Raw genomic sequence first — 25,967 nt, forward strand, 5'->3', positions numbered from 1 at the left:
AGCGAGATTGGCGAACTCCACTTCCTTCCGGAGTGTTGCCGAGTCAGAGTGTATATAAGTTGTGATTTCTGATTTGTGTTAGAGACTTTGCAGACAGAGTTGTGGGTACAGAACATCAGTTTTGTAAGCGGCTTCATCAGTCGATGTGACATTTTGTGATATGTTACATATTTTATATGATTACAGGTTTTGTTTGATTTGTGAACGATAGAAAGAAAGTTTCTGAAAACCTTACCATGTGTTTCATGTTCGTTTGATTTGAAAGTTTGAAAAGAGTATGTATGTAATAAGAGTTAGAGGGTTCGCTCGGCTCCGAATATGGGGTCGGGTGCCCATCACACCCTAGTAAGGTTAGGGTGTGACAAAGGGGGTTGCGTTTCATGCCACGCAGGTACACCCAGATGATGTAGAAGACTTTGCTAGGAGGTGTTTCAGCGAGATTGGCGAACTCCACTTCCTTCCGGAGTGTTGTCGAGTCAGAGCGTATATAAGTTGTGATTTCTGATTTGTGTTAGAGACATTGCAGACAGAGTTGTGGGTACAGAACATCAGTTTTGTAAGCGGCTTCATCAGCCGATGTGACATTTTGTGATATGTTACAGATTTTATATGATTGCAGGTTTTGTTTGATTTGTGAACGATAGAAAGAAAGTTTCTGAAAACCTTACCATGTGTTTCATGTTCATTTGATTTGAAAGTTTGAAAAGAGTATGTATGTAATAAGAGTCAGAGGGTTCGCTCGGCTCCGAATATGGGGTCGGGTGCCCATCACACCCTAGTAAGGTTAGGGTGTGACACATTCGGTACACATAGCCTGCCTCGGCATCTGAGAATCCCATCCCTGGAAACTTCAAATAGGGACTTCTCTTTTCCATGAGATGTGTCTCTATAACGACACAAATGAGGATCTTCATACTGACGCTCTTTCACTTCTATATCCAGAGATTAAACTGTGGGATCACTAATACCAATCCCTTCACTACCCGAATCAATTACACGCACTCCGAGGTTAGCTAATTGGTGGAGCTCATGAACAATCTCTTTCTTTTCCGGAGGAACTTCACATAAACTTCCCATTGTTCGGCGGCTAAGCGCGTCAGCTACTACATTTGCTTTTCCGGGGTGGTAATAAATATTCACATCATAATCTTTCAATAACTCTAACCACCACCTCTGCCGCAGATTTAACTCCTTCTGTTTGAAAATGTACTAAAGACTCTTGTGATCTGTATAGATATCAACGTGCAGACCATACAAGTAATGTCTCCACAACTTTAATGCATGAATGATTGCAGCCAATTCGAGATCATGAGTTGGATAGTTCTTTTCATGTTTCCGCAGCTATCTCGAAGCATAGGCAATGACTCTACCATGCTGGATTAACACACATCATAGCCCAACACCGGAAGCATCACAGTACACTACATAACCATCTGGCCCTTCTGGAAGTGTTAAGACCGGAGCTGAGGTTAGCCTGTCCTTCAACTCTTAGAAGCTGCGTTCACAAGCATCATTCCACTGAAAGTGAGCCGACTTCTGGGTTAGCTTCGTCAATGGGGTTGAAATAGAGGAAAACCCCTCTACAAACCTCCTATAGTAACCTGCCAATCCCAGAAAACTACGGACTTGGCTAAGTCTTCACAGCTTCAATTTTCTGAGTGTCGACTCGAATACCATAATTTGAAATAACATGGCCCAGAAATGTTACAGAATTCAGCCAAAACTCACACTTTGAAAATTTTGCATATAATTCTCGAGCTCGAAGAATTCCAAGAACGATACGTAAATGATCTGCATGCTCTGATTCTGTGCGAGAGTATACCAAAATATCATCAATGAATACTATCACGAATAAATCCAAGAGTGGCCTGAATACATTATTCATTAAATTTACGAACACTGCCGGAGCATTAGTCAACCCAAACGACATCACCCAAAATTCATAGGGGCCATATCTCGTTCTGAATGTTTTTTTGGGAATATCTTCTTCTCTAACCCTCACTGGATGATAACCCGACCTCAAGTCTATTTTAGAAAACCACTTGGCACCCTGTAGTTGATCAAATAAATCATCAATCCTTGGGAGAGGATATTTGTTCTTTATCGTTACCTTGTTCAACTGCCTATAATCAATGGACATTCATAGAGAACCATATTTATTTCTCACAAACAAGACTGGTGCTCCCCACGGTGATGAACTGGGCCTAATAAACCCTTTCTTAAGAAAATCTTTCAGCTGTGCCTTTAGCTCCTTCAATTCCGCTGGAGCCATTCGATGAGGAGGAATAGAAATAGGCTTGGTGTCCGGAAACACATCAATGGCAAAGTCAATCTCTCATTCTGGAGGAAGACCGGGAAGTTCATCTGGAAATGCATCCGAAAATTCAGTCACTACCGGAACTGTTTGGAAAATTGGTGACTTTGCTTCAGTGTCATGAACTCGAACTAGGTGATAAATATAGCCTTTAGCTATCATCTTTCTTGCCTTGAGGTAGGAAATGAACCTACCTTTTGGAGATGCTGTGTTACCCTTCCATTCAAGCGCGGGCTCTCCCGGAAATTGAAATCGAACTACTTTAATTCGGCAATCGACATTAGCATAACATTATACCAACCAATCCATACCCATAATCACATCAAAATCTAGCATTTCCAGCTCAATTAAATCAGCTTTGGTCTGGCGATCACATATCACCAATACACAATTTTTACACTTGTCTTGCTATCATAGGATCACCAACCGGAGTTGATACCTCAAAAGGTTTAATTGGCTCAGGTTTCACCCCAATGCGACCAGTAACACACGGAGTAATATAAGAGAATGTATAACCCGGATCTATCAATGCATATAAATCATGGGAAAATATGGACAATGTACCTGTAACCACATCCGGGGAGGACTCAAGATCCTATCGTCCGGCTAAAGCATACACACGGGGCTGAGTGGCACCAGAAGTAGATGCTCCCCCTCTGCCTCTACCTCGACTTGCTGACATCTGAGGAGTCTGCCCTACCGGGCGCTCTGACGAAGAACCAGCGGCTGAACCTGTGGGCTGAACCCCACCTCTACCATACCGCGGGGGACAATCTCGCATCAAATACCCAGCCTATCCACAAACATAACAAGCATCTGTGTCCTGGCGACATGGCCCCGAGTGTAATTTCCTACACCGGCTAAATCTTGGAACTGGTGGTCTGCTCTGACTATAATCACCCCCAAACTGAGAACCCGAAGCTCTCGAACTCTGACCCTATCCTGAAGGAAAGGAGCGATCAAATCTCCTATCTACAAATCGTGGAGGCGCACTAGTCACCGACTGGCCCGAATGTCTGGAATGTCTGCCTCGATCCCCCTCTATAGTCGCTACCTGCCACTATAGATCTGACCCTCTTGCTTTTCCTTCTATAAATATCACGATCACCCCTTTGTGGTTGTTGTCGACCCTCTAAGTTATGGGCATGGGCTTGTATTCGGGAAATATCCATCCCGTCTTGCAATGAAGCCGGTAAGCAATCTTTAAATAAATGTGGCCCCAAGCCACTCACAAATCTATGTACCCGATCTCCCATGTCGGCCACCATAGTCGGGGCATACCTAACCAAAGAATTAAATTGAAGACTATATTCCCGGGCACTCATGTTTCCTTGCTTAAGATTTAAAAATCTATCCGCTCTAGCTCGGCGGACCTCGGGTGGCAAATAGTGACGGATGAAAGCATCTACAAACTCTTGCCACACGGGAGGAGGCGCATTCTCTTTTCTCGATGCTATCCAGTTATTATACCACAACACCGCCACATCTCGGAGTCTATACGATGCCAACTCCACGGATTCATTCTTGGAGGCATGAATAGTCTTCAAGGTTCTCAGCATCTCATCAATAAAGCCTTGCGGGTCTTCATCTGGCTTTGACCCGAAAAACTCCGGAGGATTCAAACTCATAAAATCGTAGGCTCTGGTACTAGCTGACCGATCACTTGGACCTGCATTCTGCCGTTGTGCCTAGGCGGCAACCAACTGTGTGAATAAATGAATGGCCTCGGTCACTTGTTGACCCGAAGCGCCCGGTGGAGGAATTGGAGCTGAAGCTCCTCCTCGTTCTTCTACATTGGGCGGGGTAGAGAAAGTATTAGATAGGGACTCATTATATGACTCGCCCTCTTATACATGCATCGGTGGCACTCTTTCCACCCGCCTTTTAATCGCAGTCTTGCCCTTCTGGGCGGCTGTAGCTTTTCATTTTGGCGGCATTTTTGAAATCACAACACACTATTAAGCGGGGAGAATCTTATAAGACAGCTCTATCGCACGATCTCTTAAGATGAAAGATGGTCATTTTTCCTAAATGCCCTGTAGCCGCTTGTTTATTAGTGTGCGCGTAACACACCATAAACAAGACTCTACTAGACACGGCTCATAGACACTTCCTAGTACTGAACTGCTCTGATACCACTCTTGTTACGACCCGGCTAGGGGCCGAGATGGGCACCCGGGCCTAACCACCGAGCACCACTCGTTCTACCGCTTATCATACTCCTTAAACATTCTTTTATTAAATTCATACTCACATTATAAGAAAATCATCTTTCCTTTGAAAACATGAATACTTTTATATACAAAAGCCTTTCGGCCATCCAAATAATATATATACATGATAGCAATATTGTGAGACCATATAACCCACACTGCGTATCTACGAGCCTCTACTGGAGTGCTAGACATAAGGACGGGACAGGACCCCGTCGTGCCCAAAATATGCATACATATATACCAAAATAATAATCAATGGCACCTCCGGAAAATGGAGTGCTCTCAATCAGCTAACAGCTCCTGCGAGTCTGGATCAAGCTCACCTCCCTGTCTACCTATGGGCATGAACACAGCATCCAAAGAAAACGGATGTCAGTACGAACATTGTACTGAGTATGTAAGACAAGAATGAAATAAGTATAATAGGAGGATCGTGAGCCATAAGAGAAAGATATAACCTGCATAAGTTTCATAAGTGAATACATTTCGTACACATATCGTATATTTATATAATCATGGTACATATGTCATCCCATCAAATATATCATCACATCATAATACTCATCGTTAACCCGCGTCCGGGTAACCATCATATGCCCGCCCACTAATGGTGATCATGCCCGGCCCTCTAGGCTCAGTGTAAAAATAGCAGCCGGCCTTCGCATTGACATGCCCGGCCATTGAGGCACAGTGGAATCATATGCAGCCAGCCTTAGCGGTGACATGCCCGGCCATTGAGGCACGGTGGAATCATATCATCATATAACATAACCATCGTAACTCATCATTATTACACGTCTCATGAACATATCATACACTTGTCATAGCTTAACATTTTCATACATAACATAGGCATATTATAAGCTTGCATTATTAATTATCTTATAGACATACCATGACTTAGCATCATTATACATTTATTATTAAGAGCATACATTAGACTTTGAAGGAAACTATGGCTATGTCGGGGTGACATAAGGTCGTGAGCCCCCGATTATATTATGGATTAATCATCAACATCATATCTCACCTTGAAGGAACTAACAATTTAAGGTGAGTGTGCGCAAAGAGCAGCATCGATGAGACCATACTTAGAATTACTAGCTTCATGGACACCTTATATCACACTAAGATTCCTCATACTTATATTCATCATCATCATTATTATGCTCGTATGTAATTTGGTATATTTACGAACTCATAGTCTCCATCGTATAGGATGATCATGGAAAACTTGAAAGATTCATGCCTTTGAAGGAAGGGATTAGCCTTACATACCTTTTTCGTTTACCTAGTTTATCGTTTGCTTGCTCTCCTTCAACGCCCACGTTTCTTCCTTCAAGAGAATTCGCATGAACGTTAGCTAATCGACTATAAGAACGCGTTACTATTTCTAGGGAAAATTGGGAAGCATTTCCTTTGTTTTTACTACTTTTCCCATATTCTATATCGACTCCCAAATGTTCATACCAACATTCACAATATTGCAAACAACAATCATCATTTATCTACATTTATCACAATTCACCATTTCCCTTCAATTTCTCCGCAATTATGGTTATAGCTCATTATCGCGTTTTCTCATATATAATACTTATTCCATGGTGTAAATGTCATTTATAACATATTCACAATCACAACATACCAACATTCATGATTCTCCCCAACCACTATTCAACAATGACACTATTCACTCATTTATGACCCATTTTCTATGTCTTTCTACAATTCAAGTGTCTTAGCCTTCCAATACCTTAAACAACATGGTATGGTCATGAAACTTACCTTAGATAGTGTAGAAACAAGCTTTGAATGGAAATACTCCTCTAGCACCAAAACCCTATTTCACTTCTCTTGGGATTTCTTGGCTTGGATGACTTTAATGGGTCTCACACTCTTGATTCTTGTTGGTTTGATGAAGTTGATCATCAATTTACTTTGGGTTCTTGTGGATGAAGAGTGGATAGAATATTCTAGAGGTTTTTTGACTTGTGGAGTGAAAATGAAATGAAAATGAAATGAGAGAGAGGTCCCTTATATTAATTCAAAACCTGTCCCGACCAGAACAAACGGACCAACATACGGTCTGTATATTTTACACTGACCGTATGTCTGGACCGTATGTTTGGTCCAGTGAAGTGTTCCATTCTGGGCTGAACCTACGGCTGGACATACGGTCCATGTATTTTATACGGCCAGTATGTCTGGCCGTATAATGTCTAGCTATTTGGGACTTGTTCTCGTCGACGCGTTTGATCTCTGATTCTTATGAAACCTTCTTGAAACTTGTTTAACACCTCAATAACAATCTAAGGGACGTTATTAGTCTTCTCTAAGACGTCATTACTCCATCATTAACTCGTCGCGTAAAATTCCTACCCGACACATAACATATCCTTTACTTTCTTTGTCAAAGTTCTTCCTTTTTGGTCAAATGTCTTTAAATCTCGATTAAGATCATCAAATGCTATTTATTACTTATCAAAATCACCGTATACCTCGTGTTCCTCGCTAGCCTATTCACTGTACATTAACGGGGAATTTTCCAAGGTGTAACAACAAGAGTCTCCAGTACATTTTCAAGCAAAAGGAGTTGAATCTACGACAGAGGCGATGATTAGAGCTATTGAAAAACTACGATGTGAGTATTTTATATCATCCTGGAAAAACAAATGTGGTAGCCGATGCGCTTAGCCGAAAATCCATGGGCAGTCTACGTGATGTTCAGCCAGAAAAGAAAGAACTGGTCCGTGAACTCCACCAGTTAGCTAGCCTAGGAGTCTGTTTAATAGACTTAGGCAATGCAGGAGTTACTGTTCACAATCCATCTGTTTCATCCTTAGACACGGAAATGAAAAAATGCCAATATGAAGATCCCAAGTTGAGTCAGTATAGAGATAGCCTTCCACAGAAGGAAAAGTCACCATTTGAGATTTCTACATATGGGATTCTCAGGTATAGAAGTTGGCTATGTGTCTCGGATGTTGCGAGATTACGCCATCAGATCTTGGAAGAAGCTCATTACTCCCGGTATTCAATCCATCCAGGAGCGACAAAAATGTACCACGACCTTAAGTCAATGTATTGGTGGGATGGTGTGAAGAAAGATATAGCAGAATTTGTAGCTCAATGCCCAAATTGTCAACAAGTGAAAATTGAGCATGAAAAGCCAGGAGGATTGTTCCAGGCCATAGAAATTCCAGCCTAGAATTGGGAGGTGATCAACATAGACTTTATTGTAGGCTTACCTCGTTCTCGGCTTAATTATGACTCCATATAGGTGATTGTTGACCGACTCACGAAGTCAACTCATTTTCTTCTAGTCAAGACTACATACTCAGCAGAAGATGATACAAAGTTATATCTTAAAGAGATAGTGCGACTTCATGGTGTCCCAGTATCTATTATCACAGATAGAGGATCACAATTTACTGCTAAATTTTGGAAGTCCTTTCAAGAAGGTTTGGGAACTCAAGTAAGACTCAGCACAACATTTCACCCATAGACGGATGGGCAAGCTGAATGCACTATCCAGACCTTGGAAGATATGTTGCGGGCATGTGTATTGGACTTCGGAGGTAATTAGGATGAACATTTACCACTTATTGAATTTTCATATAATAACATTTATCATTCCAGTATCCAAATGGCTCCATATGAGGCTCTGTACGGGAGGAAGTGTAGATCGCCAATTGGGTGGTTTGAAGTAGGAGAGACACAATTAATAGGTCCAGAATTGATTCAGCAAGCGGTGGAAAAGATCAAGCTTATTAGAGACAGATTGTTGATAGCCCAAAGTCACAAGAAATCTTATGCAGATCATTGTCGACGTGTTACACCCCGTACTTCGAAGAAGCACTTATCAAATTTGAAACATAAGTACATTGAGTTATGGCTAAGAAAAACCACTTTAGAATGTAAGGAGCAAGAATTATTAAGTATATTTAATTACAAAAGGATGTATATAAGGTATACCGAAAGGTTTTATAAGGAAATTAGTGGAAGAAATGGAGTGGTACGACTTTGGAGAAAGGATGGGTGAAGTTTTGTGTGAAAAGTTTGGTCCAATTTGAGGGAAGCATATTTCTTAGCATATGAAGCGTTTTGAAGTGAAACAAAAGCCTAAAATTAAGTTCGCCGAGTCTAGTTTCCAACGCAACAAACCGCTCGTCGATAGGACTTCGGAGTAGAGAATTATGGACATTACTAGTTCGGCTAACAAAGCCGAAACGCATGCTACAGTACCGCTACAGTACCCCCTTGCTACACTAAAGTACTGCTACAGTAAATTGCTACAGTGAAGCGACCCGAATTTTACCCTTATATAATGGGTAATAACCCCTTTTTTCACCATATTTTGCTCAGAAATTTCCAGAAATTAGAATAGAGAGAGTGAGGGAATCAAAAAGTGAGCAATTTTCAAGTAGCGGAGTAGTAGTTTAGGTCCGGATAGCTCGCAGTTGTGTTTGTAGTCGTATTTTGAGATGGATTCGGTTCGGATTCTAGGCGAACACTGAAGATATTGTTGTCCTAGTAAGAATAAGGTATGGATCTCTTTCTATTTACATTAATACTGGTTTATTCACGAAGATAGTGTGTTTAGATAATTGTTTAGTAAGTTGATTTAATGGTATATATTGGTGTTGGAAATGATGTTATTGATGTTGGTGTTGTTGTTGTTGTTGGTTGTTGAGTTGAGGATTCGGGCTAGGCATATAAGCAGGGGAGATGCTGCCCGATTTTCGGCAGGATATAGAAAGTTTTACTTGAAAGCTTAACACAAGTATACTATAATGAGTCTAACTATAGTGTGAATCCTTTTAAATGTAGACTCACGAGCTTGGATGAATAGGTGTAGATAATTGGAGAGTGAGCAGGTATGTAAAGTTACCCTTTCTTTCTTTTTTGGCATGAATTACATAAAGAGGGCGAATGACGAACATACATGACTCCAATGAATTCTAGTTCTCAGTGGTAGTTTGTTACACCTCAGAAATGTTTCGTGAGCCAAAAATGAATAGACCAACGAAGGGCATGAGTGTGCGATGTTTTATTAAGTAAGGAATGACTATTTATGAACTTTGGAATTAAGAAAGTTGTAGAATTTCATTTCAGCCAGTGGTCGTAAAATGGAATACGGCCCGTAAAGTGATTTACGGACCATAAAGTGCCGTTGTGCTTCAACATTTCAAAAATTTCAACTTTCTATCAAATGCTTCAAATAGTTAAAAACGACTTGGAATACGGACCGTAAATTGAAATACGGCCCGTAAACTAAGTCGTAAACTGCCATGATCTTCAACCAACCTTTCTGTTTCTGATATGCTCAAATACGGTCGCGAAAGACGGACCGTAAACCGGTATACGGGTTGTAAAGTGGGGTTTACAACCACTGTGCATTTCGACCACTGTTCATAAAAATCAGATTTTAGCTATTAAAAAGGAGGGACCCAAGTTCATTTTCTCATTTCATCTTCACGAAATTCCTCCCTAGAAATCTCTAGAACACTCCAAACACTTCAACCACAAGAATACCAAGGAAATAAATTATCATCAACACCAAATCTATGAAACAAAGTGTATGAAACCTAATTGGAAGTCATCTTCAAGAAATTCCAAAAGAGGTGAAGATGGGTTTTGGTGCTAAAGAAGTGATTCCACTCTAGGCTTGTCCCACCATCATCTAAGGTATGTTTCGTGACGTTATCATGTTATTTAAGGTATTGGAAAGCTAAGATTCTTAAAATTTAGAAGAACATAGAAAATGGGCCATTACTGAGTGAATAGTGTCACAATTGAATGATAGTTGATTGGAATCATGAACGTTGATATGTTGTGATGATGAATACGTTATAAATGGCGTATAGACCATGGAATAGGTGTGAAGTAAGCAAAATTAGGGTGATGAGCTAAAACCATTAAATGTGGAGAAATTAGAGAAAAATGGTGGATTTTGCTAAATATAGATAAGTGATGAATGTTGATACGATATTGTGAGTGTTGTTGTAAATGTTTGGGAGTTGAAATCGAACATGAGAAAAGCAGTAGAAACAAAGGAAATGCTGCCCAATTTTCTCTAGAAATAACGATGCGTTCTTGTGGTCGATTGACTAACTATAATGCGTATTCTCTCGTGATGGTAACAAAGTGATATTGAAGGAGAAAAAGTGAACGATAGCTTAACTAAGGGACAAAGGTATGTGAGGCTAGTACTTTTCTTTCTATGGCATGAATCCCATGATATGATTCTTTTCCCTTTCCATGATTCTCCTATACTCCGGAAAGCCAAGGGCCTAAGATCATGAATAGCTATATGAGTCAAGAGATATGATATGACGTTCTTATAAAGTAAATGATGTTGTTCCTTGTATACGCTCACCTTACATAATAACCCCTTCAAGGTGAGGCAGAATGTTCATATATGTTCATAATGCAATCAAGGGTTCACGACCTTACGTCACCTCGATAGAGTGCAGTTTTTCTAGAGTCTTTATGCATGTACGATGACAAGTATATTTTGATAAGCATAATTATTATAGGTATTTTATGATGAGCATGTCATGATTGCATCACACCGGGCCTAGTTGGCCAGGCAGTCACCGCGAAAGCGGGCAGCTATACGATACACCATGGCCAGTTGGCATGGGCAGACACCCCTAGTGGGCGGCATGAGATGGTACCCCGGACGCGGGCTAATGTTACTGATCATCACACCGCACCTATATGGTCGGGAAGTTTAGATATATATACATATGATATGCATACATGAGATGATGATAATCATAAAAGTAAGTTAGCATGCATTACTTTTCATATGATTCCCAGTCAGGTACAGTTGCTCCATACTTGATGCCTCCTTTACTTTCTTGATGTTTTGTTTTTGTTCATGCCTTTCATACTCAGTACAACATTCATACTGTCGTCTGTTTTCTTTGGACGCTGTGTTCATGCCCACAGGTAGACATGGAGGTGAGCTCGATCCGGATTCTTAGGAGATGTCAGCTGATTGAAAGCACTCCATTGTCCGGAGGTGCTTATGATTATCCTTTTGGTTCACATGTATATTTTGGGCATGACGGAGTCTTGTTCCGTCTACATGTATAGTATGTCAGTAGAGGCTCGTAGATGTGCAGTGTGGGTTAGATGGTCTCACAAGTTTATTACAGCATGCATGTCTATATTATATATATTATCTTGATGGCCTAATGAGGCATTTGTATATATATATAGACTAATTGTGTTTTCCACCCAAAAATGATTTTCGTACAATCATGAATGATAAAGAATCGTAAATGACTATGACAAGTGAGGAAATAAGGGGTGCTAGGTGGTCAGCCTCGGGTACACGTCGCGGCCCCTAGCTGGGTCGTGACAGAAGTGGTATCAGAGCGGTTCAGTCCTTGGAAGTGACTACGAGCCGTGTCTAGTATAGTCTTGTTTATGGTGTGTTGCGCCCCACGCTAATAAATAAGAGGCTACAGGGCATTTAGGAAGACAACCATCTTTCTTCCTATGAGATCGTGTGATAGAGCCATGCATAAGATTTTATTCTTCCTAAAAGTGCGTTGTGATTTCAGAATGCCGCCAAAGGGAAAAGCTACAGCCGCCTAGAAGGGCGAAGCTACGATGAAGAGGAAGGCAAAAAGAGAGCCTCCGGCGAATGTAGACGAGGGAGAATCACAAAATGAGGCCTCGCCCAATGTAGAAGAGCAAGGAGGAGCCTCAGTCCCAGTTCCTCCACCAGTTGCTTCGGGTCAACAAGTGACCGAAGCTATTCATCTATTGATGCAATTGGTTGCCGCCCAGGCACAGCGGCAGAGTGCGGGCCCAAGTGATCGCTCCGCTAGTACGAGAGCTCGTGATTTCCTGACTTTAAATCCTCCGACATTTTTCGAGTCGAAGCCAGATGAGGACCCACAAGGCTTCATTGAAGAGATGCTGAGGACGTTGAAACTTATGCATGCTTCTGAGACCGAATCGGTAGAGTTGACTTCTTATAGACTCTGCGATATGGCGGTATTGTGGTATAACAACTGGATAGCATCGAGGACAGAAAATGCACCTCCTCCCATTTGGCAAAAGTTTGTTGATGCTTTCATTCACCATTATTTGCCGCCCGAGGTCCGCCGAGCTAGAGCGGACAGGTTCTTGAATCTGAAGCAAGGAAGCATGAGTGCTCGGGAGTATAGCATGCAGTTTAATTCTCTGGCCAGGTATGCCCCGACTATTGTGGCCGATATGGGCGATCGTGTACACAGATTTATGAGTGGTTTGGGGCCACATTTGTTTAGAGATTGTCTGACGGCCTCTTTGCAAGACGGGATGGATATTTCCTGAATACAAGCACATGCTCAGAATCTTGAGGAACGACAACAGCTGTAGAGAAGCGATCGTGATAATGACAGAAGGCAAGGTAAGTGAGCTAGATCTATGGGAGCGAGCAGTGATTATAGAGGGGGACCGAGACAGATGCATTCTAGGCACTCAGGTCAGTCAGTGACTAGTGCGCCTCTCAGATTCTCAAATAGGAGGTTTGATCGTTCTTTTCAGACAGGACAGGGCCAAAGTTTGAGGGCCTCAAATTCTCAGTTTAGGGGAGATTCTAGTCAAAGGAGACCCTCAGTACCGCGGTGCAGCCAGTGCAGTAGACTGCATTCCGGACAGTGTCGTCAGGGTTCGGATGATTGCTACGCCTGCGGGCAGGTTGGTCATATGATGAGAGATTGCCCTTCAGCAAGGGGTAGAGTTGGGACTCAGCCTACAGGATCAGCTGCTGAGTCTTCTTCAGTACGCCCGATAGCACAGACTCTTCAGACTACAGCAGGTAGAGGCAGAGGCATAGGGGGAGCATCTACCTCAGGTGCCGTTCAGCCCCGCGTATATGCTTTAGCTGGGCAATAGGATCTTGAGTCTTCCCAGATATTGTCATAGGTACATAGACTATATTTTCCCGTGATGTATATGCTTTGATCAATCCAGGTTCTACTTTCTCTTACGTTACTCCGTATGTCGCGGATTGTATTGGGGTGAAATCCGAGCTCATTAAACCTTTTGAGGTATTCACTCCGGTTGGTGATCCGGTAATAGCGAGGAAAGTATACAAAAATTGTGTCATTATTTTATGTGATCGCCAGACTAAAGCCGATTTGATTGAGCTTGAAATGATAGATTTCGATGTAATTATGGGCATGGATTGGTTGGCCTCATGTTATGCTAATGTCGATTGCCGAACGAAAATGGTTCGATTTCAATTTCCGGGAGAGCCCGTACTTGAATGGAATGGTAATACGGCATCCCCAAAGGGTAGGTTTATTTCCTACCTTAAGGCAAGAAAGATGATAGCTAAAGGCTATATTTATCATCTAGTTCGGGTTCATGACACCAAGGCAAAATCGCCAGCTTTCCAATCTGTTTCGGTAGTGAATGAATTCCCAGACGAACTACCAGGTGTTCCTCCTGAGAGGGAAATTGACATCACTATTGATGTATTGCCGGACACGGAGCCCATTTCTATTCCTCCTTATCGAATGGCTCCGGCAGAATTGAAAGAGCTGAAGGCACAGTTGAAGGACTTGCTCGAAAAGGGGTTTATAAGGCCCAGTTCATCGCCGTGGGAGCACCAGTCTTGTTCGTGAGAAAGAAGGACGGATCTCTACGGATGTGCATCGATTATAGACAGCTGAACAAGGTAACAATAAAGAACAAGTATCCCCTCCCCAGAATTGACGATTTGTTTGACTAATTACAGGGTGCTAAGTGGTTCTCCAAGATAGATCTGAGATCTGTTTATCATCAAGTGAGAATTAGCGAAGAAGATATTCCCAAAACAGCCTTCAGAACGAGGTATGGCCACTATGAGTTTCGAGTGATGTCATTTGGGTTGACAAATGCCCCGACAGTGTTCATGAATCTAATGAATAATGTGTTCAGGGCATTTTTGGATCTCTTCGTGATAGTATTTATTGATGATATTCTAGTGTATTCTCGCACAGAAACAGAACATGCAGATCATCTAAGAATTATTCTTGGCATTCTTCGAGCTCGGGAATTATATGCAAAATTCTCAAAGTCCGAGTTTTGGCTAAATTTTGTGGCATTCCTAGGTCATGTTATTTCAGATGATGGCATCCAAGTTGATACTCAGAAAATAGAAGCTGTGAGGACTTGGCCAAGGCCTACAGCGCCTACGGAAGTTCGTAGTTTTCTGGGTTTGGCAGGTTATTATAGAAGGTTTGTAGAGGGCTTTTCATCTATTTCAGCTCAATTGACGAAGCTAACCCAGAAGTCGGCGAAATTTCAGTGGAACGATGCATGCGAGCGTAGTTTCCAAGAGTTGAAAGATAGGTTGACCTCAGCTCCAGTACTAACACTTCCAGAAGGGACAGATGGTTATGTTGTGTATTGTGATGCTTCTGGTGTGGGACTAGGATGTGTATTGATGCAGCATGGGCAGGTGATTGTATACGTTTCGAGACAGTTACGGAACCATGAGAAGAATTATCCAACTCATGATCTCGAATTGGCCGCGGTTATTCATGCCTTAAAGATATGGAGGCATTATTTGTATGGTGTGCACGTCGATATCTATACAGATCACAAGAGTCCCCATCATATCTTCAGACAGAAGGAGTTGAACTTGCGGTAGAGACGGTGGTTAGAATTGTTGAAAGACTATGATGTGGACATTTTGTACCATCCCAGAAAAGCTAACGTAGTAGCCGATGCGCTTAGCCGTCGATCAATGGGTAGCTTATGTGAAGTTCCTTTAGAAAAGAAGGAGATGGTTCGGGAGCTCCATCGATTAACAAGTCTTGGAATACGTGCAATTGATTCGGGTAGTACAGGCATCAACATTAATGACCCTACAGTTTCATCCTTGAATATAGAAGTGAAGGAACGACAATATGAAGATTCTCAATTAAGCCGATACCGAGATCTATCTCGTGGAAAGGAAAAGTCTCCATTTAAAGTTTCCATAGATGGGATCCTTAGATATCGAGGCAGGCTATGTGTACCGGATGTGGCAAAATTGCGCCAACGGAGTTTAGAGGAAGCACACTATTCTCGGCATTCTATTCACCCCGGTGCAACTAAAATGTATCATGACCTCAAATTGATATACTGGTGGGATGGCATGAAGAGGGACATAGTAGATTTTGTAGCGCAATGTCCGAATTGCCAACAGGTAAAAGCTGAACATCAGAAGCCAGGGGGCTTGTTACAGGCAATAGAAATCCCTACTTGGAAATGGGAAGTGATAAACATGGATTTCATCGTGGGATTACCCCGTTCCCGTGGCAGGTATGAATCTATATGGGTGATCGTGATTAGGCTGACGAAAGCAACCCATTTTCTTCCAGTCAAGACCACGTACACAGCAGAAGACTATGCAAGGTTGTATCTCAAAGAAATTATGCGACTCTATGGAATCCCATTATCTATCATCACAGATAGAGGGGCACAGTTTACAGCCAAATTCTGGAAATCCTTTCAAGAAGGTCTAGGCACTCAAGTGAAGCTTAGCACGGCATTTCATCCACAGACTGACGGACAAGCCGAGCGTACTATTCAGACCTTGGAGGATATGTTACGAGCATGTGTACTGGATTTTGGTTGAAGTTGGGACAATCATTTGCCGCTAATTGAATTTGCATATAACAACAACTATCATTCCAGTATACAAATGGCCCCATATGAAGCTTTATATGGAAGGAAATGTAGATCTCCAATCGGATGGTTCAAAATAGGAGAAGCACAACTAGTGGGCCCTGAATTGATCCAACAAGCAATAGAAAAAGTCAAGGTGATCCAAGATCGGTTGTTGACAGCTCAAAGTCGCCAAAAGTCCTATGCGGACAATAGCCGATGAGATTTGGAATTTCAAGCCGGTGATTGGGTGTTCTTGAAAGTGTCGTCAATGAAAGGGGTGATGAGATTTTGTAAGAAAGGGAAGCTAAGTCCCAGATACATTGAACCCTACAAAATCATCCGCAAGGTGGGTCAGGCAGCCTATGAATTGGAATTGCCTTCGGAGCTTGAATCAGTCCATCCAGTCTTCCACGTTTCGATGCTCCGCAAGTGTGTTGGAGACCCCACCAAGATTGTCCCGGTAGCCGATGTGCAAATAACGGAAAAGCTAACCTATGAAGAAGTACCTATTGCCATCTTGGGTAGGCAAGTGCGCAAACTTCGAAATAAAGAGGTAGCGTCAGTCAAAGTGTTGTGGCGAACCAAAAATCTGGAAGAAATGACTTGGGAAGCAGAAGAGAGCATGAAATCCAAGTACCCACACTTATTCCAACCCCCGGGAGAGATCCAAGATAAAACGCCGACGATATGAGGTATGTACGCTTCATTTTTATGCTTTTGGTCGTGTGTGGCCACTGATATGTTGATATTGTGATATAGTCCTGTGAGGCGATGATATTATGGGTTGTTGTGACGGGTCGGTAGTGTCAAATTACAGGGGAAACTCTGGCGGAATTTTCGTAGAATCCCGAATGTTTAACATTCGAGGGCGAATGTTCCAAAAAGGGGGGAAGAGTGTTACACCTCAAAAAAATTTCGTGAGCCAACAATGAATAGATCAACGAAGGGCATGAGTGTGCGATGTTTTATTAAGTAGGGAATGACTATTTATGAACTTTGGAATTAAGAAAGTTGTAGAATTTCATTTCAGCCAGTGGTCGTAAAATGGAATACGGCCCGTAAAGTGATTTACGGACCATAAAGTGCCGTTGTCCTTCAACATTTCAAAAATTTCAACTTTCTGTCAAATGCTTCAAATAGTTAAAAACGACTTGGAATACGGACCGTAAATTGAAATACGGCCCGTAAACTAAGTCGTAAACTGCCATGATCTTCAACCAACCTTTCTGTTTCTGATATGCTCAAATACGGTCGCGAAGGACGGACCGTAAACCGGTATACGATTTGTAAAGTGGGGTTTACAACCACTGTGCATTTCGACCACTGTTCATAAAAATCAGATTTTAGCTATTAAAAAGGAGGGACCCAAGTTCATTTTCTCATTTCATCTTCACGAAATTCCTCCCTAGAAATATCTAGAACACTCCAAACACTTCAACCACAAGAATACCAAGGAAATCAATGATCATCAACACCAAATCTATGAAACAAAGTGTATGAAACCTAATTGGAAGTCATCTCCTTCAAGAAATTCCAAAAGAGGTGAAGAAGGGTTTGGGTGCTAAAGAAGTGATTCCACTCCAGGCTTGTCCCACCATCATCTAAGGTATGTTTCATGACGTTATAATGTTATTTAAGGTATTGGAAATCTAAGATGCTTGAAATGTGGAAGAACATAGAAAATGGGACATTATTGAGTGAATAGTGTCACAATTGAATGATAGTTGATTGGAATCATGAAAGTTGATATGTTGTGATGATGAATACGTTATAAATGGCGTATAGACCATGGAATAGGTGTGAAGTAAGCAAAATTAGGGTGATGAGCTAAAACCATTAAATGTGGAGAAATTGGAGAAATATTGTGGATTTTGCTAAATATAGATAAGTGATGAATGTTGATACGATATTGTGAGTGTTGTTGTAAATGTTTGGGAGTTGAAATAGAACATGAGAAAAGCAGTAGAAACAAAGGAAATTCTGCCCAATTTTCTCTAGAAATAAAGATGCGTTCTTATAGTCGATTGACTAACTATAATGCATATTCTCTCGTGAAGGTAACAACGTGATATTGAAGGAGAACAAGTGAATGATAGCTTAACTAAGCGACAAAGGTATGTGAGGCTAGTACTTTTCTTTCTATGGCATGAATCCCATGATATGATTCTTTTCCCTTTCCATGATTCTCCTATACTCCGGAAAGCCAAGGGCCTAAGATCATGAATAGCTATATGAGTCAAGAGATATGGTATGACGTTCTTATAAAGTAAATGATGTTGTTCCCTGTATACGCTCACCTTATATTCTAACCCCTTCAAGGTGAGGAAGAATGTTCATATATGTTCATAATGCAATCGAGGGTTCACGACCTTAGGTCACATCAATACAGTGCAGTTGTTCTAGAGTCTTTATGCATGTACGATGACAAGTATATTTTGATAAGGATAATTATTATAAGTATTTTATGATGAGCATGTCATGATTGCATCACACCGGGCCTAGTTGGCCGGGCAGTCACCGCGAAAGCGGGCAGCTATACGATACACCATGGCCAGTTGGCATGGGCAGACACCACTAGTGGGCGGCATGAGATGGTACCCCGGACGCGGGCTAATGTTACTAATCATCACGCCGCACCTATATGGTCAGGAAGTTTAGATATATATACATATGATATGCATACATGAGGTGATGATAAGCATAAAAGTAAGTTAGCATGCATTACTTTTCATATGATTCCCAGTCAGGTACAGTTGCTCCATACTTTATACCTCCTTTACATTCTTGATGTGTTGTTTTTGTTCATGCCTCTCATACTCAGTACAACATTCGTACTGACGTCCGTTTTCTTTGGACGCTGTGTTCATGCCCACAGGTAGACAAGGAGGTGAGCTCGATCCGGAATCTTAGGAGATGTCAGCTGATTGAAAGCACTCCAATATCCGGAGGTGCTTATGATTATCCTTTTTGTACACATGTATATTTTGGGCATGACGGAGTCTTGTTCCGTCTACATGTATAGTATGTCAGTAGAGGCTCGTAGATCCGTAGTGTGGGTTAGATGGTCTCACAAGTTTATTACAGCATGCATGTATATATTATATATATTATCTTGATGGCCTAATGAGGCATTTGTATATATATATATATATATATATATATATATATATATATATATATATATATATATATATATATGTATATATATATATATAGACTAATGGTGTTTTCCACCCAAAAATGATTTTCGTACAATCATGAATGATAAAGAAGCGTAAATGACTATGGCAAGTGAGGAAATAAGGGGTGCTCGGTGGTCAACCTCGGGTACCCGTCGTGGCCCCTAGCTGGGTCGTGACATAGTTTACATGATAGTTGTCTTTGATTCTCAAGTGTTGGTTCATTCTAATTATTCTATTGAGTCTCACATGATGATTTAGTTTGTATATGGTTGCTCCTGATATTCTATTCGTGCATAACGTTATTTCATAATTTCACCGAGTCCCGGGCTGGGTACGTATTCGTGCACAGTTTTATTGCATTGTTCACCGAGTCCCTCACTAGAGGGCCGGGTATGGTATACATGTATGTGACTGCATTCATCGTGTCCCATAAGGTACAAATGCTTTGGTATTCCTTGATTATCATATTTGTCTTCTGTCATGTTTTACCCAGTCATGATCTTCATTACTGTACTTCATGCTTTACATACTCAGTACATTTTTCGTACTGACCCCCTTTCTTTGGGGGCTGCGTTTCATGCCCGCAGGTACAGAAACTCAGTTTGGTGATCCTCCAGCTTAGGACTGTTACTCAGCTGCTTGGAGAGCTTCATTGCTCTGGAGCTTGAGTCATTTTGGTACAGACCCTTTGACATAGGCCTTGTTATACTCTTAGAGGTCTTTAGACATATGTGGGTTGTGTATATATGTTTTGGTCAGCTATATCGATGTAGTTCATCTTGGATGTCCTCGTGTATAGTGGCAGCCTTGTTGGCTTGCATATTTTTTTTTTTTTATGTTTTGGTTAGCTGTGGCTTCTTAAGAAACAGGTTCTTTTGATGTATGTTATGACGAGTTTACAACATGCTTTTACAAATTGCCATTTTGTTTCAGTTTCAGTCTGCTTATATCTAGCTGGTCGTATACGGGTGTCCAGCTCGGGCACTAGTCATGGCCCATAGGTTTGGGTCGTGACACGACGAAGCCTGGAATTCCAAGTCAACGATTGGGTATTCCTAAAAGTGTCGCCAATGAAAGGGGTAATGAGATTCGACAAGAAGGGAAAGCTTATTCCTCGATATATTGGACCTTATAAGATTGTGCGAAAGGTGGGCCAAGTAGCGTATGAGCTAGATTTACTTCCAAAACTTGAATCAGTCCATCCAGCTTTTCATGTGTCGATGCTCCGTAAATGTGTTGGAGATCCTTCCAGAATCATGCTGGTAGATGACGTTCAAATTTACTAAGAAATTGGCATATGAAGGAGTACCCATTGCCATATTAGATAGGCAAGTGCGGGATGTAGCCTCAGTTAAAGTCTTGTGGAGAAACAACAACAGAGAGGCAATGACTTGGGAAGTAGAAGAAGATATGAAGTCCAAATATCCGCATTTGTTTCCACCCCTAGAAGAGGTTCAAGACGAGACGCCATTGTCATAAGGTATGTAAAGCTTTCTTTTCATGCTTTTGGTCGTGTGTTGCCATGTTTTCTTGCTGTGGTTGTTGTGGCACTGTGAGGCAGTGTTATTTTAGGTTGCTGTGACAGGATGGTAGTGCCATATTACAGGGGAAATTCTTGTGAAATTTTTGTAGAATTCCCGAAAGCTTAACATTCGAGGATGAATGTTCCTAGAGGGGGAAAAGTGTTACACCTCAGAATTTTGGGTTGTTGTGCGGCAAATAGACTAACGCATGTTAAGGTGTATATGATGTCCCTACAATCAAGAAGGGATATTTAATGATTCTAATCAAGATTTCCAAAGACATTTGAGGCAAGAGAAGAAAGCTCGTTGGAGGAAATTAAGGAAGAGAGTGTCTTACCCGTACACAATTGTAACAGCAGGTATTCCTGGTAATTTATAGGACTAAAAGTGGAACGGATCGAATCAACGCAATCCAAACTGATTCAGGAAATTCTGCAGACATCAGTCAGTGCCGGCGGCCCGTCACTGTGCACCGTCAACATGTTTCTACAATCTGCAATCTGCAGGCGCAAGTCGACGGAGCAAGTCGACGGACCGTCGACTCGCTCGTCGATCCGCCTCGCTGGAACTTTCTAGTTCCAGCTATAAATAGACGACCCTTGTTCTTATTTTTCGGTTTCCACTTTCTCTACAAGTCTTCAAGACTCTAGAATATTCTCCACATTATATTAACACAAATCCAAGGGGAATCAAGGACTAATTACCAAGAATCAAGAGAATCAAGGGAAAAAAAGGCTCTCTAGGATTGATAAAAGTCAAGAATTTTATTTGTATTGAAGTTAGGGATTCTCTCAAGTAAAGTATATTCATCCAAAGTTCATCCTTACATGATCAAAGGTGAGTTTTACATCTATTTAAAAGTATTGAGTGATTGAAAGACTTGGATTAGAGAAAGAAAGTAGAATATGAGGTCAAATATGGAAATAATGGTATTTTGAGTAGTAAGTTAATTTGAGTCATGATTCTTAGTATGAGAAGAGTATAATCTTGTTAAGAATGATTCTAATGTCATTGAGGAAGTGTTATGTGAAGGATAAGTGTGGTATTGTGTTGTAGCTATGGTTGTGGATGATTTTGGAAAGGAAGTTGTGAGGATTCAATAATGTTTAAATTGAAGAAGTTTATTGATAATGATGTTATGGGTGTTATTATTGATGTTTAGGAGTTGTTTATTAAATGAAGGAAGTTGTTGAAACAAAGGAAATGTTGCCCAATCGTTGTTAGCTTTTAGTCGCCTTAGCTTAGTCTTAAGCATGTTTCTAATGGTCTAACGTAATACAAATTCTCTTGAATGTAGAGTGGTGAGCTTGGAAGGAGAACACTTAGTCGTTAAGGAGACGTAAAGGTATGTAAGACTAGTCCCTTCTATATATTCCATGACCTTCTTACATTCCAAATTGAAAGTTCATAATTCTTAAGAACTAGAGGTAAGATATGATCTATGATAGCATGATGAAGATGATTCTATTTCTAGAGATTCCGAAGCTTATGAAATGATGTTGTCAATTAATTGATAATCTTATTTTATGATTTCATTGATGTTATCCTTTATTTTAGTCTCACCTCCTGATATTAGTTCCTTCAAGGTAAGACACATCGATGATGAATATTCCATAATGTAATCGGAGGTTCCCAACCATACGTCACTCCGATAGAGTTGTAGCTTCCACTTAGGCTCTCATGCATGCTATGTTTAGTATATGATGTACATGGATATATGAGTATGTATACATGGAATATGGGAAGAAAGGCCAAACGTTATATACGCAATACCACCTGATCAGTTGGCATATTATGATACCGTCCCAGACGCGAGATATATGGATAATGGATCAGGCCGTTCGTTCCGCGGCAATATATAGATGTTTAATGATTATATGGATAAATGGATTGGGCTGGACATTCCGCAGCAATATATGATATATGATACGATGGATCGGGTTGTTCAAAGGCTAGCAGTACAGGTTATCTCTTTCTCTCATGTTTCCTTACTTCTTTATGATGTTATTATTCATGCCTTACATACTCAGTACATTGTTCGTACTGATGTCCTTTTCTTTTATGGACGCTGTGTTCATGCCCACAGGTAAACAGGGAGACGGTGCAGATGCTTAGGAGTTTACTCAGCAGATTTACGAGAGCACCCCACTACTCCGGAGGTGCAGCCAATTATTATATTCTTTTGTGCACATATTGGGGCATGGCGGGGTCCTGTCCCGCCCTTGTGATTTCAGTATTCCCACTAGAGGCTCGTAGATACTTATGCGTGGGTAATAGATGTTATGTGACCTATCCATTGTATACTTTGTGCATTATTTTGTAGCCTTATGGGCCTATGTATATACGCATAGGGGTGGTAGTCACTATGATAAGTGGTGCTCGTTAGTCAGCTCCGGGTACCCATCGTGGCCTCCTAGTTGGGTCGTGACAGTCCTCCATGGGTTGTGCTACCGGGACGTGGATACTTCCGTCCGAAGTACATGTGTACACAACATTGCATTGCATTTACATTCATACATCATTGCATTGCATTGCATTTTGGCTTATGTTGTGATAACCTGGTGATTTACTTGTGTTGTTTGGTTTCGGATTGGATATATTGAGATTGGAACACTTGGGATTAGATGTTCCCACCTAGGTGATGACGTGTACATAGTTCTGACTTGTGTTTGACTTATACTTATTGGTTTATTTGCTTATCTTACTTTATTGTTTGGATTATGTTAGCTAAACTTAGTCGGCCCATGATACCTACCAGTATTGTGGTTTTGTGCTGACCTATAGTTGCCGCATTCTTTTATGAGTGCAGAATTTCAGGTTGGATCTACTTCTGTTTCTTGTGACTGATAGTCGCTCCGAGAGTTGTTTAGAGTCTACAGAGTGAGCACGAGACGTCCACCGCCTTGAAGACTCTTATTTATTTATGTCTTATTTTCTATTCCGAGACATACTCAGACTTGATGTATTATTGATATTCCAGACTTGTAGATTCTAGTTAGATGCTCTTGTATGGATTAGACCAGATTCTGGGGTGTATTTTCCTTACTTCCACATTTTTTTCTATATTATTATCGTCAGACTTACGTGATTTATTCTCTTCTGCTTATTTAGTTATTTATTTACGTTTTTACTATCGTTGGGTTGAGGGTTCGCTTACCGAGGTTGGAAAGGTAAGTGCCTGCATGACTTATGTCACACCCTAATCTACCTATGGTGTGATGGGCACCTAACCTTTATTTAGAGCCGAGCGAACCCTCTGACTTTTAATACATACATAATCCTTTAGACTTTTTAAATCAAATAAAGATGAAATGCATGGTAAAATTTTCAGAAATATTCTTTTTCGTTACTTTCAAATCAAACAAAATCTGAGATCATATAGAACTTATATCATAACACAAATGACACATCGGCTGATGGAGCCGCTTACTGAACTGACAACCAATACCCACAACTCTGTCTGTAAAGTCTCTAACTTCGAACAAAACATCATAGCACATATACTCTGACTCGGCAGCACTCCAGGAACAAGTGGAGTCTACCAACTCCGCTGGAACATCTTCTATACTAGCTTCAACTCATCTGGGTGTACCTGCGCGGCATGAAACGCAGCCCCCGAAGAAGAGGGGGTCAGTACAGAATATGTACTGAGTATGTAAGGCATAAAATACAGAAAACCGAACCGCAATCGAAACAGACAGTACAACAATAAGTACGTTATCCAGAATACCAAAACACTTATTTTTCAAACACAAATCGTGTATGCCGATGTCATATGTCAGAAAAGGTGCAGATCCCAAATATCAGAATGTTTGGCTTCCAGACACAGATCATATATGCCGAGGTCCGATATCAGAAGGAGTACAGAAGGCACAGAATTGCCAGAAGGCTTACTTTCCAAACACAGATCATGCATGTCAGAATCATATATCGTATATACGTATGATAGATCTCGGCCCTTTAGTGAGGGACGCGGTGAACAGAATTATCATATGCCAGATCGTGTATCATATATGCGTGTAACAGAACCCGACACTCTAGGGGACGCGGTGGACAGAGTCATCATATGCAAAAATCATGTATCATATATGCATGTAACGTGTCCCGGCCCTCCATTGAGGGACTCGGTAGATAGAATCATGCATGCAACATTATGTATCATATATACGTATAACGTGTCCCGGCCATCTAGTGCGGGTCTCGGTGAATAGAACTATCATATGCCATCCTGGCCGCCATCCCCGTATCATCACATCAGCATATACATATTCATATAACGTGTCCCGGCCCGCTTATGAGGGACTACTTTAACAATGCAGTGGAGTGCGCACGAGAACATGTCCTCGCCCGGGACTGAGTGAAAGATGCAGAGGAATGCGCACGATAATGTGTTCTGGCCCGGGACTCGGTGAAAGATACATTGAGGCGTGCACGAGCAGAGTCATGACAAACCATATGCATACAAATCAAGACTCGATGGATATGTACACTTACTGACATCTGGAGGCCCAGAAACAAGTTTCGGGTCAATCCGACTTAGTATGCAAAAGTTATGAGCGTTTGAAGTACAGAACCTTCTACGAACGTTCAGAAGCGATTTTTGGAAAATCAAAGCCATAATCATGTCAAGTACCTTTCGGATATCGTTATGGATCAAATCAAATGGAGCTTATGGGACCATGTATACATATCAAATTATATCAAAGACTCGATGGAATAATCGAACGAACTATCACTTGAGAATCAAGACATTTGTCATATCAAATATCTTTCGAATGCCACTCGGAAACATATCAAACATCATAAGCACATCAAGAGCCATAGGGATCATAGTCATCTATCAAACCGATCCGACACCATATACCGAAGTTAGGGACAGTGACACTTACGGAATTCTTTTAGGAACAGAAACTCTTTGAACGTTTCAGAAGCTTTCTTTGGAAAATCAAAATAATAGTCATATCAGGAGCTTTTCGAATCTCATTATGGATCAAATCAGGTAGGTCTTTTGGAACCATACATATGTATCAAAACATAGCAGACTGTTTTCAAAAGTCGAGCACATCAATTCTTACAGAACTCT

Source organism: Lycium barbarum, chromosome 6 (assembly GCF_019175385.1).
Source record: "Lycium barbarum isolate Lr01 chromosome 6, ASM1917538v2, whole genome shotgun sequence".
Lineage (NCBI taxonomy): Eukaryota > Viridiplantae > Streptophyta > Magnoliopsida > Solanales > Solanaceae > Lycium > Lycium barbarum.